The 18489-nt window shown below is 38.1% G+C and overlaps 1 protein-coding gene across 3 annotated transcripts in view; it reads left to right on the top strand.

Moving 5' to 3' along the window:
• The first annotated feature begins 367 nt into the window (after window positions 1-367).
• Window positions 368-18489, top strand: part of SENP5 (SUMO specific peptidase 5) — a 79627-nt gene continuing 61505 nt past the window's right edge. Inside the window, exon 1 of one of the 3 annotated variants that reach the window (XM_077117956.1) lies at window positions 368-598. The gene's annotated coding sequence lies outside the window, so the exon portion shown is untranslated. The other 2 variants (XM_077117955.1, XM_077117958.1) reach the window with 2 other exon arrangements.

Below are 18489 nucleotides of genomic sequence, written 5' to 3'. Positions count from 1 at the left end.
TTCTATGTATAACTGGGTGGTCTTTTGTTTTCAGCAAAAGGGACTAGCATAAGGAGAGACCATATAGTAGCTGTGGTTTGCTTTAGCCCTTTTGCTGTAAAAACTTGAGGAGAGGGGCAAGAGGGAAGTCTAAAAGACCTCTGCGATTTCCACAAAACAGTTTCTGCAATTCCTCACGCTTCCGGAGCCAAGGGAACCACAGCGCCTAGCGAAGGGTGAGCGCACTCTGCGGCGCGGGCTGGAACGCCAACCTAAAGCTCTGGGAATCCCGGGAGCGCGCGCCGCCGGAAGCCGAGGGACTGCGGGGCCACGCCCCCTCCTCTCCCCGCCTGCCGGCGCTCGCTTCCTCCCCAACTCCCCGCACTAGGCGCGGGAGGGGCTGCGGGCGGAAGGGCACCGAAGGAGGTGACGATATAAGTAAGCGCCAGCGTCGCGGCAGCGGGTAGAGAGGAAGCTCGGCCGCCCTGGCCGCTGTGAGCAGGCTGGGCATTTCCTCGCTGACGGGCTTGCCCTAGAGCTGGCGAAGGCCGGGCCTGCGTCCGAGCTGCTGCAGTGTCTTGACCCGCGGCCGGGCAGGTGCCGGTTGCGAAGGTCGTAGGTAAGCAGGAGCGCGGACGTAAAATCGACCCAATGACTTACGGACCAATCGACTGACCAGGCTGGCCGGCCATTCCCGCGCTGATGCGCGCCAGCTCAGCGCCCCGGCCCGGAGGCCTCTAGCTTGCACTGCCCTCCCCCCACGCTCCGACACAGAGGCAGCAGATTTCTCCATGTGCACTGGTATGCCTTTCTGGGGACTGGGAGGGAGCTCGTCTCGTGGGACGCTGGTCTTCCGTCTTTCTTTCCTTCTACGTTGTACGACGCAAGAATAGAGGAAGCTAGTGCTCCCGGCAGCTCCCCCTGAAGCCGAGGAAAACCTTAAGAGGAAGAGCTGTTAAAGCTGTCTTGGAAGTTAAGGGGTTTTGTTTGTTCGGACAGTTCTTCCACGTTTTTGCCTTTGGTTCCTTCCTTTCACACTCCTAGGGTGAAAAGGTATGACACAGTCAACTGTGTGTAAGGTAATGGAAAGACCGTCCTTTCCATTCTAGCTATGCTAGGTTGTATCAACCCCTGTTCCAACTCAGGTTGGCGTGGGGAGGACTGCGGAGGGGATGTGGAAGCTGAGAAGAGTTTTGAAGTCAGAAGAGCTATGTTGAAATTCTAGCCTGCCGTTTGGTAGTGGTCTTAATCTCATATTAAGCCTCTGTTGAAGTGGGACTTTCCTGTGCTTGTATAAACTGATTTGGAGAATTAAATGAAATGAAGAAAGCAGAACGTTAGTCATGAAATGTTTTGGCAATTTGGTTAAGCTCGGTTTAAGAGTATATAGGACACTTAATGGCAGGTTCCAAATTATCTGGGTTTTTTGCCTTTTGCCCAGAATAACTAGGTTTGACAGGGAGGAGGGTACTCGAATAAATGCCAAGACCTTGTGTGGTCAGAACCTCAACTGCAGTTTGCTTTGGAGTGGGCGGTGTCAGGAAGAAATCAGACTCTCGCCTAGTAAGGCCTCTGTTTCCTGCTTATTGATAAGACATATATTGGCATTTGAGGAATGACCTAAATTAGTTTTACCCATTATTCAAGATAGTTTTTGCCCAATGGGCCCTTTCTTAGGAAATAAGCTAGGAGAGGCTTCATTTAAGCCTGGGTCCACTTTAGAAGGAATACTCTGTATGTTTCTGAGGACCTCTCACTTTGTTTTAAAACATTTCATATTAGCTGAAAGTGCACAGAGAATAAATACAGGCACTCAAACCCTTTGAGTAATTGGATATTGCAGTCTTAAGTTTTGAGAAAAGTTTTCTCTATATTGGAGCGAGAAGAATATTTACCACCCTGTAACTTGGGACCCCAAGTTAGAGAAGTGTTGGGAAGGAGGAAAGGAAGATGCGGTCATTGACTTGAATGGGTAGTAACAGCTGTTAGGAGTAACTCAGTCGGGTAAATTAAGGATGCCTTTCTTTCTTCAGCGGAACATGATGATGACTACTGTGCCTGCAGTCTGCCATTAAGTTCATTCTTCGGTTCCTTTGACACAAAATTGTCAGTTTGAAATTCTAAGTCATGGATACAGAGAGACTTTGGGCATCATCTCATCCATTGGTTCCAAAACCTGGCTGTGTATCAGAATCAGTTGAATTAAGGCAAAACAAAACAAAAACCTAGATGCCTGGACCCTGCTCAACTAAGTCTGCTGTGGGATCTGGATATTTGTGTTTTTTTAAGAAAGCTTCTTGGGTGCTACTCATGGTTTGAAAACACAGATATAGATCAGATTTCACATTTTAGTTTAGGAAGAGGCTCAGAGATGTTTCATGCTCAACTAGTTTGTTGCCTTTTATCCTCCTTTAGTTTTTTTTCCTTATTTCTCTTGTTTCAAATAACCCTACTTTAATCAATAGTATTTCAGGTTTTGTAGTGTCTAGGGCCCATAAGAGAAAAGTTTTCTATGCAATTAGACTCCTTAATGCGCTTCAATAAAAGTACAGTAGATGTTACATTAAAATTTTTACCAAATGTTACTTAGGTATGTGGCAGAATTATATAAACATAACTCTTTATAAATTAGTTTTTGGGTAAGCTTTTATCCTAAGTCTTCAAAAACAATGGAAAAATTCCTATGTAAGAATATTTTGCTTTTGTTTTGGTTTCTTATAAACTCACCTCGTTGTACACAGGCATTTGTTCCCCTCTGCTCTATCCTGCTATATGTAGCCACTTACCTTGTATCAGTAGCCAGTTTTCATTGGAGCTTCTTGTGAGAACTGGGCTCTATGCTTCTCTAATTGCTTAATTAACATGGGTTAACTAAAAACTCTCACCATTTACTCTAAGCATGTCCTAGAATTTTTAGCCCCCTTTTTTTCCCCCTTGGTTAAGTTGTACCATGCCACTGACTTAAAGAATTTTGTAGCCACCTAGGAACAATCGACAGATAAGGTGATAACGGTACTTCACATGTATTTTTCTTACCTTCTGTAGTAAAATCCTCATGGCTTTTTTTTTTTTTTTTGGTAGAGGTTTTCAATTAGTAAAGTAAGTAAACTATCAAGCATAGTTGAGTACTCTCTTTTAAGGAGAGATACTCATTCTCAAATCATTCTTTGCCAGTCTTTCCCATTGCTTTAGCAATTTTTGCTCAATTTTGGTATAGAAACAGAAATGGGCCCTACATCACAAATCTTCTAAAGAAACATGCTGAATTATTTTCTCCCTAAAAATGACCATGTTTATGGCATGTTAACTTCCTACAACTAAATGAGAAAAGGCATTCTAAATTCACTGATTAAAAAAACAGATAGGTAGTCTATGAATTCGGAGTCGAGACATCTTGTATGCGCCTGAGATGAGAAATGAAGTAGCTGAGTTTTAAAATTTTTAATTTTTGTTCCTGAAATACCTTAATTCTGAAGATTAAAGATTGTTCAGTTTCAGATTCTGACAGCAAACTTTGAAAAAATAGAGGGGCTTAGGGAGGATAGATGTGAACCCAGGGTCAAAATTTCAGTCTAAACTGATGTTACAGATTTAAAATTGGAACATCAGCAGAAGTGAGGGTAGGAGATAGTAACAACTTGAAGACATAGTGAAAAGTGGAATCTGGAAGGCACTTTCTGGCCCTTGAGGCAGTCTTCTTTCTCTGTAAAAATTTGCATCCAAGCATGGACACTTAACCCACTCTGTATATGGTGGTTAAACATTATTAAAGTATCACCAGTAGTTACCACAAATGTGCAAATCTCTAATCCCCAATCTTGATCTTTTCTATGTTTCCTTCATGCCCTCTGATACCAACAGATCTTTAAAAAACAAGTCTTTATTTCCTACTACAAACCATCCATTCTGTCTCATTTTTCTGGGGTTGGTAACTGAGCTTCTATTTGTTAACTACTCTCATTACTGTCCTTATACCTCAAGAAGAAAGGACTTTTTCAAAATGATGCTTGAGTTAACTTCTTGAGTGAATGTACTGTAAATTTTGGCCTAAATAATGGGCTCCTTAAGGATTGGTTAGGCTAGGGGGTCCTAGGGTCAGTAAGTTGAACAATTCACTTCTCTTTCCCTTCTGTGGTTTTATTTTCGGAGGCATGTTGGTATTTGGTGAACAGGAACACACAATAGCATGGCATGGAGTACAGAGGCAGAAATGTAGAAGGACCCCACATGGAGATTGCCTTTAATTTTAATCAGTCTTCCCACTTCACAGTCATGAAGACTCCTTATTTGCCACAGCGCAGATGTCTGTGTCAACAGGCCATTCTCATAGAAATGTTCAATATACTGGTTTTGGTTGCCTATTTACATCTGGCATAAGCCTGATTATTACTAAAATAAAGGTATTTTACTGAGGCTGTTCCTTATCTTCACCCACACTATACTGGCAAATCGACAGCTTACTGCCTCTCATCAGGTTTGCTAAAAGAGCTGTTTCATCTAACATGTTGTTTAAAATAAAAGTACATGAAATAAATATTGAAATTTTAGCTTTGGGTAATTTCAGGTAAATCAACAGTCCTATTAGGTTTACCTAGTCAGCCTGTTTGCTCAGTGTCCATAATTACTGAGATATCCCTACCTGACCCCTTTTCTTCCCTGTGAATATTTTTTAAATTTTTTAAAATTTTTTTATTTTTTTATTAACGGAAAGAAAGAAAGAAAGAAAAAAAGAAAAAAAAAGAAAGAAATTAACACAACATTTAGAAATCATACCGTTCTACATATGCACTCAGTAATTCTTAACATCAGCACATAGATGCATGATCATCGTTTCTTGGTACATTTGCATCGGTTTAGAGAAACTAGCAACACAACAGAAAAAGATATAAAATGTTAATAAAGAGAAAAGAAATAAAAGTAGTAATAATAGTAAAAAAAAAACCCTGTAACTCAGATGCAGCTTCATTCAGTGTTTTAACATGATTACTTTACAATTAGGTATTATTGTGCTGTCCATTTTTGAGTTTTTGTATCTAGTCCTGTTGCACAGTCTGTATCCCTTCAGCTCCAATTATCCGTTATCTTACCCTGTTTCTAACTCCTGCTGGACTCTGTTACCAATGACATATTTCAAGTTTATTCTCGAATGTCCATTCACATCAGTGGGACCATACAGTATTTGTCCTTTGGTTTTTGGCTGGACTCACTCAGCATAATGTTCTTTAGGTCCATCCACCCTGTGAATATTTTATTTTTAGAAAAAAAATTGCCTCCTACTTCACAGACCAAATAGAAGCCACCAGATTAAAGTGGAAAAGAGGACTCTTCTGTCTAACTTGAGTCCTCTTTCTTGTGGTCTAGGTATTTTCCCATCTTAGGGACATGAGCTGTTGGTTATCCTTTTTAAATTAATCTTCAGCTCTTTCTGGCTATGAAATCTTTTACACCCATATTTTTTTATCCAGTATCTAAATTGCATCCACATTAAATTTTCTTTTAATTAAGGGTGGCATATCCACATACAGTCAAATAATTCTATAAGGCTTATTAAAAAACAAAACAAAATGCAGACCTCCTATCCCCAGTTCTTTCTCTAGTGTAACCATTTACAACTTTTTTTTTTTTTACCTGTGATTGTGTGGTATTTAACTCCATATTGGTTTATCTATTGATTATAGTTCCAATTATTTAGCTCTCATTTCCCATCCATCCCTCATATATATTTTTAGTTTTCCTTTCCATCTGTGTTTTACAATATACTTATATTGTTGAATAGATGATTATTTAGTGTTGATATTCTTATGACTATACTATTCAAAGCTAAGCCCTGTTTAGCTTTTTATACCATGATTACTTTCTTGTTAAACGATCATACCATGATTCCATTTCTAAAAGCCATGGTTACTTTTCCTTTCTGTACAACTCCTTGTTTTCCTAGGAGGTCATTACTGTCTAATATGTTTGTTTTATTTTTCCAAGTTCCTGTTACCATTTAACTGACGGTTCTAGGCCAACTGACTAAATCTTTTTGTATGTTCAGGTACATTAAATATTCTATCAGTTTCAGTTTCTTGACTACATCTTTTCTAAAACCTTCTGACTTTCTCGAAAGACTGAGACTGCCATCCTAAAATTTTCCTTCACCGTTATCCAGAAGATGCCCCTTTCCTGAGTTGAATCTCCTGTAATGTACTTGTCTTCTTAGTTTATTGTCCTGTTTTAGTGGAGCACATCTTCAAGTAGTTTCCTCAGTAGAGCTGTAAGGGAAATATATTTTTTGAGATCTTGCATCTCCAAGAAACTCTTACTCTCTTTTCACGCTTAAATGTTAGTTTGCCTGGTTATAGAATTCTAGGGTGGAAATAGCTCAAATAGAAAACTTCCATTGTTGCTGTTGATAAAGTTGAAGCCTTTCCAATTACTGATTCTTTATTTCATGAACTGTTGTTTCTATTTGGAGCTTATGGTATCTGCTTTTTGTCCCCATTGGGCTCAGTTTTGCAATAATGAACAGCTGTGGTGTCAGTCTGTTTTCATCCATTTTTCTGGCAGTGGTATGAGCCTTTTCAGTCTGGGAACTTCCATCCTTTAATTCTTGAAATTTTTGTGAAGTTTTGAAGATATCATCTGTTCTATTTCTCTGTTCTCTCTTTTTAGGAATGTCTAGTTTTGAGTGATTGACTATCCAAATTGGTTGTCCTACCCATTCGCAATCGTCTGTTATTTATTTTCTGGGTTCTACTCTTATGGGTAATTTTTAAACTTGATTTTCTTGACTTTTCCATTAATGTTTTAAATTTCTCCTCTGTTTTTAATTTCTAATAGTTATCTTTGTTTTCTGCATGTTCTCTTTTTTATATCATCCTGTTTTTTTATGAATTCAGTGTCTCTTCTCTTCTAGGATATTGACAGTTTTTTTGCATTTTCTTCCCCATATATAATCTTTTTTCTTAATTACTTTGCTGTTTATTTAGGTCTCTACCTTTCATTTCCAGATGTCTGGTGTGGCTCATCTTTAAGAATGACAGCTAAAAAGTTGGTTAGAAGCTCTAAGCACATTACGTAGGATTTGTCATTTTTAGGGTGACTTGACTGAACTGTTTTGTTGGGGAATGTTCAATAGCAGTATCTTTTTCTATTCTTTTGGGACAAATTAGACTCCCAAAAGAAAATCATCAGATTTCTTGTTTGGAGCATATAAGCCTGGCTTCCAGCAATCTGGTAGCTAAATTGGGAGAAAGTCTAGAGGTCTCAGCTTTCAACGTGTAAACATTAGCTTCTGCTCCCTAAATTCAGCTATTTTCAGCATGATACCTTTATTCTCAGCTGAAACAGATGTTTTCTGGTTCAGGAATCCTTTGTTTTACCTTCTGTAAATGTGCTGTCCAATATGGTAGCCACTTGCCATATGTGACAGTTTAAATTAATTAAAAATAAATAAAATTAAAGATTTAGTTCCTCATTTGCAGTACATACTTTTCACGTGCTCAGTAGCCACATGAGGCCAGAGACTAATATTGGACAGGGCAGATTTAGAATGTTTCCATCATTGTAGAAGTTCTATTGGTCAGCACCGTTCTAGTTTAGAGCATAGGCTTCAGGCTTCTGCAAGGATAGGGGAGGGGCAGTGCCTAGTTTGTGGAGTGTAGGAGGGTATCTAAATGATTTGACCAGTCTTGTTTTTAGAGCCATGTTCACTTTACTCTTTATAGAACCTACCACTGCCAATTCCTGACCTGTTTTGAGGTAGTGTTGTATAAATTGGATTCCTTTCCTTCCTGTAAGCTTGAGATTTAACTTTCTTAATTCTATTAAGTCAGTCTGCATTACAACTTCCAAAATGTTTTGCTGTTTTTTTCTCTTCTGTTTTTTGTGTGTATGCATTTAAAAACAAAACAAAAAACCCTTAAGAGCTGTGCATTTCACTGTATGTAAATTATACCTTTAAAAAAGTTTTTAAAAATTCTTTATTCTTTTGGGGATTTAGGGGAGGTATTTTAAAATTCTATTGTTTAAAAAATATCTTTAGCATCAGTTGTATTTTTTTTATTTAAATGTTTAATTCATACACTATACATTTCACCCTAAGTGTACAATCAGTGGCTGTTGGTATAATCATATAGTTATGCGTTCACCATCACAGTCAAAATGAGAACATTCTCATTTCTTCTAGGGGAAAAAAATCCCATGCTGCTTATATCCCCCTGTTATTGACATTTAGCTTTGGTATGGTTCCTGTTATAATTAATGAAAGAATAATACAGTGTTACTGTTAATTGTAGGCCTTAGTTTGCATTAATTGTATTTTTTCCCATGTACCACCTGTTTCGGTTTGCTATAGCTGCTGGAACACAGTATAACAGAAATGGATTGGCTTTTACAAAGGAGATTTATTAAGTAACAAGATAAAATTCTAAGGCCATGGAAATGTCCACATTAAGACATCAACAAGAGGATACCTTCACTCAGAAAAGGTCGATTGCATCTGGGTTCCTCTATCACGGGAAGGCACATGGTGACATCTGTTGGCCCTTCTTTCCTGGATCAGTTTCAAAAATGGCTCTCAGCTTCTGAGAGAGTCCTTCTGGTTTCTGCTAGGGCATTTTCTTTCATTAAGTGTCTCTAAACTTTTTTGGCTCTCTTAAAAAACTCCAGCAAGTGGATTAAGACCCACCTTGAATGAGTGGAGTCACACCTCCCTGGAAACAACCTGATGAAAAGGTCCCACCCAACAACAGGTCTGTCCTCCACCAGATTGCATTAAAAGAACATGGCTTCTCTGGGGTACAAAACAGATTCAAGCCAGCATACCACTCTATTGTTAACACCTTGTAATAGTGATGTATTTGTTCTAGTTGATGTAAGACTTTTCTTATATTTATATAATTAACCACCATCATCATCCACTCTAGGTTTCACTAAGTTATACAGTCCTAGTTTTATCCTCTAGTTTTAGGGGGTGTGTTTTAGTTCGCTAAAGCTACTGAAATGCAGATGCCATAAAATGGGTTGGCTTTTACAATGGGAATGTGTTAGTTTACAATCTTACAGTCCTGAGACTATGAAAATATCCAAATCTCAGTATCAAGACACTACCTTCTTCCTGAAGATAGGCTGCCAAGGCTGTGGGCAATCCTGGATTCCTCTGTCTCATGGCAAGGCACATGGTGGCATCTGCTGGTTTTTCTCTTCTCTTCTGGGTTTCCTTACTTTCAGCTTCTGGCTCCTGGGGCATTTTCTCTGAGCTTCTGTGGTTTTTTTCTGTGTCATTCTCTTAAAAAACACTCCAGTAAGAGGTTAAGACCCACCTCAATTGAGATAATCTAATCAAAAGGTCCCACACAATAGATTCACATACAAAGAAATGGATTAACTATAAAGACATAATTTTCTGGGGTACATACATATTCATACCATCACAGAGGAGTGAAAGTAAAATTTTTGTACATTCTGTTAGCTTTATTTACAAGTAAAATACCCTGTCAACATTTAAACATGTACAAGTGTGTGCATCAAAAAAAAAAAAAAGGGCTGTCCTATCTCTCATCTGTAATTAGGCTTCTTGAGCAGTTTCATATATTCTCTTTACTCCATCTTTGTTTCTGTTCTTTTTGTTCTATTAAAATTTCTCTTGCAAATTGAATACTTTTTAATCCTTTTCTTCCTTGACCACTGAGCTGCCTTTGACTGATCATTTTCCTCTCTCTAGCTTTGCTGACACTGCACTTGTTTGGCTTTCTGCCTTATCTTCCTTATCATCCTTCCTACTTTTCTTTGCTAAGTAGGCTTATTTTACCTCACTCTTATACCCTGGAGTTCCTCAGGGCACTACCCTAGGCCACATTCTCTTCTACCTTTTATAAATTCTCCCCAAGGTATCTAATCTTTTCTTATAACTTTGGTTTCTGTAAACTGATGATTTAAAGTGAAATTCCTGTGGTATTCTCTTTTCAGAATTTCTGATCTTTATATCCAATGGTATGTATCCACTTGGATATTTTCTATTTTAATGCAATTTTATTGATATGTATTATATGTTCACATACCATGTAATCATCCAAAGTATACAATCAGTTCACAGTATCATATAGCTGTGTATTCATCATCACAATTGACTTTTTCTTTTTGTGAAAAATAACGTACAAAAAAGCAACAACTTTCAAAGCACACTGCAACAGTTAGTTGTAGAACAGATTTCAGAGTTAGGTATGGATTACAGTTCTACAATTTTAGGTTTTTCTACTAGCTACTTCAAGAAGACTAAAAGAGACTAAAAGAAAATATCAATAAAAATGATTCAGCAATCATACTTATTTGTTAAACTCTCCCTTCTGTATAACTCCACCATCTCCTTTTATTTTTCTCCTACTCTAGGATTATTTGGGCTATGGCCATTCTAACTTTTTCATCTTGGAAGGGGCTGTTGATAATATGAGATAGGGAGGTGGTACTAGCTGACGTTTTGGAGAGGCTGGCCCCTCTGTGTTTCAGGTCTTATCTTGCCTTGGAACCCATCTGGAGTTGTAGGTTTCTGGAAAATGATCCTAGTGCCTGGAACCTTTGTAGAATCTCATATAAAGCCCTAGGTATTCTTTAAAGTTGGCAAGAATGGTTTTGGTTGAGGATTGGCAAACTATGATAGGTAGCAGTGTCTACCTGAAGCTTGTGTAAGAGTAGCCTCCAGAGTAGCATCTCGACTCTGTTTGAACCCTCTCAGCCACTGATACCTTATTTGTTACACTTCTTTTCCCCCTTTTGGTCAGGATGGCATTGTCGATCCCAATGGTATCTGGACCAGGCTCATCCCTGGGAGTCATTGCCAAATTGCCAGGGAGACATTCACCCCTGGTTGTCAGGTCCCATGCAGTGGGGAGGGTAATGATTTCACTTGCAGCGTTGGATTTAAAGAGAGAGGCCACATCTAAGCAACAAAAGAAGTCCTCTCGTAGTAACCCTTAGGCATAACTATAGGTAGGCTAAGCTTCTCCGCTATATATATAAACTTCACAAGAGCAAGCCTCAAGGTCAAAGGCTTGGCCTATTAGCATGGGAGTCCCTAATGTTTGACACAGTATCGGGTTTCCTGGTCGTAAAATGTAATCATTCCATATTTTTTCTTCTGTCCCTCAAGGGACTTATCCAGTTCTTTTTTTGAATTTTATTTAATTTTTTAATTAAAAAAAAAAACAACAAACACATTCTTAACTTATGATTGTTCTATTCTACATATATAATCAGTAATTCACAATATCATCACATAGTTGCATATTCATCATCATGATCATTTCTCAGAACATTTGCATCAGTTCAGAGAAAGAAATAAAAAGACAACAGAAAAAAATTCATACATACCATACCCCTTACCCCTCCCTTTCACTGATCACTAGCAATTCAATCTAAATTTATTTTAACATTTGTTTCCCCTATTGTTTATTTTTATTCAGTATGTTCTACTCATCTGTTGACAAGGTAGATAACAGGAGTATCGTATCAGACACAAGGTTTTCACAATCACACACTCACATTGTGAAAGCTGTATCATTATACAGTCATCTTCAAGAAATGTTGCACTGGAACACAGCTTTACATTTTCAGGCAGTTCCCTCCAGCCTCTCCATTACATCTTGAATAACAAGGTCATATGTATTTAATGCGTAAGAATAACCTCCAGGATTACCTCTCAACTCTGTTTGGAATCTCTCAGCCTTTGATACTTTATTTTGTCTCATTTCGCTCATCTCCCTTTTGGTCGAGAAGGTTTTTCTTAATCCTCTGATGCTGAGTCTCAGCTCATTCCAGGATTTCTGTCCCACATTGCCAGGAAGGTCCACATCCCCGGGAGTCATGTCCCACGTAGACAGGGGGAGGGCAGTGAGTTTGCTTGTTGTGTTGACTGGACAGAGAGGCCATATCTGAGCAACCAAAGAGGTTCTCTTGGGGGTGACTGTTAGACCTAATTTTAAGTAGGCTTGATCTATCATTTGTGGGGTTAAATTTCATATGAACAAATCCCAAGATTGGGGGCTCAGTCTATAGCTTTGGTTGTCCACACTGCTTGTGAGAATATCAAGAATTCAACTTGGGGAAGTTGAATTTTCCCTCTTTCTCACCATTCCCCAAAGGGGATTTTGCAAGTACTTTTTTATTCACTGTTCAAATCACTCTGGGATTTATTGGGGTATCACCCTGGACAAACCAACAAAATCTCATGCCCTACTCAAGGTTCCATATACTTAAGGTGTTCAGTTAAGTTGTCTACATAAGTTATATTAGGAAATGCACTAGTCAAAATATAAATTTTGTACCAAATAAACATTTTTCGCTTTAGTCTCCCACATAAGTTAAAATTTTAAAATATTAATTGCCATCTATTTTCAACTCCCTGCAGTAATGACATTCCTTTGTTCTTCCTCATGTACATTTTTTAAATTTGTACATTTAGTCACTATCATTATAAACTCTAGGCATTCCTAGATTTTACCATCTCAGTCTTTATTGTCTATCTTTCTTTCTGATTTCATTTGTACCCCCAGCCCTCCTCCCTCTATAATTCTCACATTCAGCTTCATTCAGTGTTTTAACATAATTGTATTACAGTTAGGCAGTATTGTGCTGTCCATTTCTGAGTTTTTACAATCAGTCCTGTTGCACAGTCTGTATCTCTTCAGCTCCCATTGCCCATAATCTTACCATATTTCTATCTCCTGATGGTCTTTGTTACCAATGAAATATTCCAAGTTTCTTCACTAATGTAAGTTCATATCAGTGAGACCATACAGTATTTGTCCTTTTGTTTTTGGGTAATCACACTCAGCATAATGTCCTTATGGTCCATCCATGTTGTTACCTATTTCATAAATTTATTCTCTTACAGCTGCATAATATTCCATTGTATGTATATACCACAGTTTGTTTAGCCACTCTTCTGTTGATGGGCATTTTAGCTGTTTCCATCTCTTCACAATTGTAAATAATGCTGCTATAAATATTGGTGTGCAAATGTCCATTTATGTCCTTGCCCTCATGTTTTCTGAGTAGATACCTAACAATGGTATTGCCGGGTCATATGGCAGTTCTATATTTAGCTTCCTGAGGAACCGCCAAACTGCCTTCCACAGTGGTTGTACCATTTGACATTCCCACCAACAGTGGATAAGTTTGCTTCTTTCTCCATATCCTCACCAGCACTTGTGATTTTCTGTTTTATTGATAATGGCCATTCTGGTGGGTGTGAGATGATATCTCATTGTGGTTTTGATTTGCATTTCTCTAACAGCCAGGGAAGTTGAGCATCTTTTCATGTGCCTTTTGGCCATTTGTATTTCCTCTTCTGAGAAGTGCCTGTTGAAGTCTTTTGCCCATTTTTTAATGGGGTTGTCTGTTTTTTTGTTGTTGAGTTGAACAATCTGTTCATATATTATGGATACTAGACTTTATCTGATATATCGTTTCCAAATATTGTCTCCCATTGTATAGGCTGTCTTTTTACTTTCTTGACGAAGTTCTTTGATGTTCAAAAGTGTTCAATTTTGAGGAGTTCTCATTTCTTTCTTTCTTTCTTTCTTCAATGCTCTTGCTTTGGGTGTAAAATCTAGGAAACCGCCTCCTAGTATAAGATTTATAATATATTTCCCTACAGTTTCTTCTAAGAGTTTTGTGGTGTTAGATCTAATGTTTAGGTCTTTGATCCATTCTGAGTTAATTTTTGTATAGGATGTGAGATACGGATCCTCTTTCGTTTTTTTACATATGGATATCCAGTTCTCTAGGCACCATTTATTGAAGAGACTGTTCTGTCCCAGGTCAGTTGGCTTGACTGCCTTATCAAAGGTCAATTGTTCATGGATGAGAGGGTCTATATCTGAACACTCTATTCTATTCCATTGGGCAGTATATCTGTCTTTATGCCAGTACCATGCTGTTTTGACCACTGTAGCTTCATAATACACCTTAAAGTGAGGTGGCATGAAACCTTCGACTTCATTTTTCTTTCTCAGGATATTTTTAGCTATTCAGGGCACCCTACCCTTCCAGATAAATTTGGTTATTGGTTTTTCTGTTTCTGAAAAGTAAGTTTTTGGGACTTTAATTGGTATTGCATTGAATCTATAAATCAATTTAGGTAGAATTGACATCTTAAGTATATTTAGTCTTCCAGTCCATGAACACAGTATGCCCTTCCATCTATTTAGGTCTTCTGTGATTTCTTTTAACAGTCTTGTAGTTTCCTTTGTATAGGTCTTTTGTCTCTTTAGTTAAATTTATTCCTAAATATTTTGTTCTTTTGGTTGCAATTATAAATTGAATTTTTTTCTTGATTTCCCCCTCAGATTGTTCATTACTCGTGTATAGAAACACTACAGATTTTTTTGAGTGTTAATCTTGTAACCTGCCACTTTGCTGTACTCATTTATTAGCTCTGGTAGTTTTGCTGTGGATTTTTCGGGGTTTTCGACATATAGTATCATATTGTCTGCAAACAGTGAAAGTTTTACTTCTTCCTTTCCAATTTTGATGCCTTGTATTTCTTTCTTGTCTAATTGCTCTGGCTAAAACTTCCAACACAATGTTGAATAACAGTGGTGATAGTGTACATCTTGCCTTATTCCTGATCTTAGGGCGAAAGTTTTCAGTTTCAGTTTTCCCCGTTGAGGATTATGCTAGCTGTGGGTTTTTCATATATTCCCTTTATCATTTTGAGGAAGTTCCCTTGTATTCCTATCCTTTGAAGTGTTTTCAACAGGAAAGGATGTTGAATTTTGTCAAATGCCTTTTCTGCATCAGTTGAGATGATCATGTGATTTTTCTGCTTTGATTTGTTGATATGGTATATTACATTAATTGATTTTCTTATGTTGAACCATCCTTGCATACCTGGAATGAATCCTACTTGGTCATGATGTATGATTCTTTTAATGTGTTGCTGGATTCGATTTGCTAGAATTTTGTTGAGGATTTTTGCATCTATATTCATGTTGGTTGTTCATGCCTTTCTAGGAAGTTGTCCATTTCATCTACATTGTCGTATATATTAGCATAAAGTTGTTCATAGTATCCTGTCATTACTTCTTTTATTTCTGTGAGGTCAGTTGTTATGTTTCCTCTTCCATTTCTGATCTTATTTATTTGCGTCTTCTCTCTTCTTTCTTTTGTCAATCTTGCTAAGGAGCCATCAATCTTATTGATTTTCTCATAAACCAACTTCTGGTTTTGTTGATTTTCTCAATTGTTTCCATGTTCTCAATTTCATTTGTTTCTGCTCTAATTTTCATTATTTCTTTCTTTTTGCTTGCTTTGGGGTTAGTTTGCTGTTCTTTCTCTTGTTCTTCCAAGTGGACAGTTAATTCCTTGATTTTTGCCGTTTCTTCTTTTTTTGATACAGGCATTTAGGGCAATAAATTTCCCTGTTAGCACTGCCTTTACTGCATCCAGTAAGTTTTGGTATGTTATGTTTTCATTTTCATTTGCCTTGAGATATTTACTGATTTCTCTTGGAATTTCTTCCTTGACCCAGTGGTTATTTAAGAGTGTGTTGCTGAGCCTCCACTCATTTGTGAATTTTCTGGCACTCTGCATATTATTGATTTCCAACTTCATTCCTTTATGATCTGAGAAAATGTTTTATGTGATTTCAACCTTTTTAAGTTTATTGAGAGTTGCTTTGTGACCCAGCATATGGTCTATTCTTGAGAATGATCCATGAGCACTTGAGAACAAGGTGTGTCCTGCTGTTGTGGGATGTAATGTTCTATAAATGTCTGTTAAGCTTATTTATTGTATTATTCAAATTCTGTGTTTCTTTATTGATCCTCTGTCTAGGTGTTCTGTTCTTTGATGAGAGTGGGGAATTGAAATCTCCAGCTATTATGGTAGATGTGTCTATTTCTCTTTTCAGTGTTTGCCTCATGTATTTTGGAGCATTCTGGCTCGGTACATAAATATTTACGATCCTTATGTGTTCTTGTTGAATTGTTCCTTTTATTAATACATAGCATCCTTCTTTGTCTCTTTTAACTATTTTACATATAAATTTGTTCGCTATTAGTATAGCTATTCCTGCTCTTTTCTGATTGTTATTTGGATGAAGTATCTTTTCCCAACCTTTCACTTTCAACCTGTGTTTATCCTTGAGTCTAAGATGTGTTTCCTATAGACAACATATAGATGGGTCCTGTTTTTTAATCCGTTCTGCCAGTCTATGTGTTTTGATTGGGAAGTTTAATCCAATAACATTTAGTGATTACTGTATGGATAGTACTTTCTTCTGCCATTTTGCTTTTTGCATTTTATATGTCATATCCAATTTTTCTTCTTTTTACCTTTACTGATGGTCTTCCTTTCTGCACTCTTCTCCACACCTCTCTCTTCTGTCTTTTTGTATCTGCCTCTAGTGCTCCCTTTAGTATTTCTTGCAGAGCCGGTCTCTTAGTCACAAATTCTCTTAGTGATTTTTTTTCTGAATATATTTTAATTTCTCCCTCATTTTTGGATATAGAATTCTTGGTTGGCAGTTTTTCTCTTTCAGTAATTTAAATGTATCATCTCACTGTCTTCTTGCCTCCATCGTTTCTGCTGAAAAATCTATGCATAGTCTTATTGGGCTTTCCTTGTATGCTTTTCTCTTGCTGCTTTCAAGATTCTCTCTTTCTCTTTGACCTCTGACATTCTGATTAGTAAGTGTCTTGGAGTATATCTATTTGGATCTATTCTGTTTGGAGTACGTTGCACTTCTTGTATCTGTAATTTTAAGTCTTTCATAAGAGTTGGGAAATTTTCAGTGATAATTTCCTCCATTAGTTTTTCTCCTCCTTTTCTCCTTCTGGAACACCTGCAACATGTATATTCATGTGCTTCATGTTGTCATTCAGTTCCCTGAGTCCCTAATCATATTTTTCCATTCTTTTCCCTATATTTTCTTTTGCTTATTGGATTTCAGATATCCCATCCTCCAGTTCACTAATCCTATCTTCTGTCTCTTGAAATCTACCATTGTAGGTTTCCATTGTTTTTTTCATCTCTTCTACTGTAACTTTCATTCGTATAAGTTCTGTGATTTGTTTTTCAGACTTTCGATTTCTTCTTTTTGTTCATTCCTTGCCTTCTTCATATCCTCCCTCAATTCATTGATTTGATTTTTGATGAGGTTTTCCATGTCTGTTTGAACATTCTGAATTAATCGTTTCAACTCCTATATCTCATTTGAATTGTTGGTTTGTTCCTTTGCCTGGGCCATAACTTCAATTTTCCTAGTGTGATTTGTTATTTTATTCTGGCACCTAGGCATTTAATTACCTTAATTAGTTTATTCTGGAGATTGCTTTCACTTCTTTTACCTAGGGTTTTCTTGCTGGATGAATTTGTTGTTTATCTGTTCTTTGGCATTCAGTTCAGCTTATTCTGGACCACTAGCTTGGGTTTTGTTTAACAGAGCAAAATTTTTCAGTTCTTATTTTCTTGTTACTTGCCTTGCCTGTATAGTACCTTTTTCCCCCTACCCTTAGGAGGGTCTACTTAGGTATTATAGAACCCAGCCAGATTTTCCCAGACCAAACTGGCCTCCTATCAGGAGAAAAGAGTCACCTGCGTCAGTTTTCCCTGAGGGTGAGACCCAGCAGGTTATAAGACGTTCCTGTGAAGTCTCTGGACTCTGTTTTTCTTATCCTGCCCAGTATGTGGCGCTTGTCTGCCTGCAGGTCCCACCAGCATAAGGTGATGTGGTGCTTTTAACTTTGGCAGACTCTCCCTGCTGGGGACCTGGTGGAGACAAAGGAGAGTTTGTGGGCTGGCTTTAATTGCCTCACATTTGCAAGCCCTGGAGTCTGAATTCCTTGAGGGAGGGAATCCACCTGAGCTGGGCCCTGCCCTCTCCTGGGGAAGGCACAGTCTCTAGACAGTCTCTCAAACAAACTTATTTCTGCCTATGTCTGGGGCAGTTGCAGCCTGAGAAGCCCTGTGGCTGTGTCCAAAGGCAGTCAAGCCTTTGAAGAAACACAGCCACAAAAAAAAAAAAAAAAAAGAGAAAAATCCCTCTCAGAGCAGGACCCCTTTTCCTCAGGTTTGCCAATCAAGAGCATAAGTTGGTATGTTGCTTTGTGTACCTTCAGATCCTATGTGCCCCCTCCTTTTGTTCAGGGCCCAGACCCTTTCAAGTATTATGTGCTGTCTGATCCAAAAAACTTTTGTTTCTTTTTTTCTTTTTTGTTTTTCTGTCAGCCCTGCCCCCTCAGTGCCAGGGCAAAAATCAGCAACCTCTGCTTTGATGACGATCACCTGAACTGGGGGCCTATTTGTAGTAGTCAGAATTTGTGAATTAATTCCAATTGAAGCTTAGTTGTGCTCAACCCCTGCTGCTGGTCAAGTCTCTTTCCTTTCCCCTCTGGGAAACAGCCTGTGGGGGAGGAGTGCCGGCCGCGGCAGCTTGGGGAACTCACGGTTCTGGGGGCATTGGCAGCTGGTCCAGACTGGGGTACCCTGTGTGTCTGGTCACTGACGTGGTCCCTGCAGTTGTTC

This window comes from Tamandua tetradactyla, chromosome 10, assembly GCF_023851605.1.
Source record: "Tamandua tetradactyla isolate mTamTet1 chromosome 10, mTamTet1.pri, whole genome shotgun sequence".
In the NCBI taxonomy this organism is placed as follows: domain Eukaryota; kingdom Metazoa; phylum Chordata; class Mammalia; order Pilosa; family Myrmecophagidae; genus Tamandua; species Tamandua tetradactyla.
The sequence above is the reverse complement of the archived record's forward strand: the minus strand, read 5'-3'. Positions and strand labels throughout refer to the sequence as shown.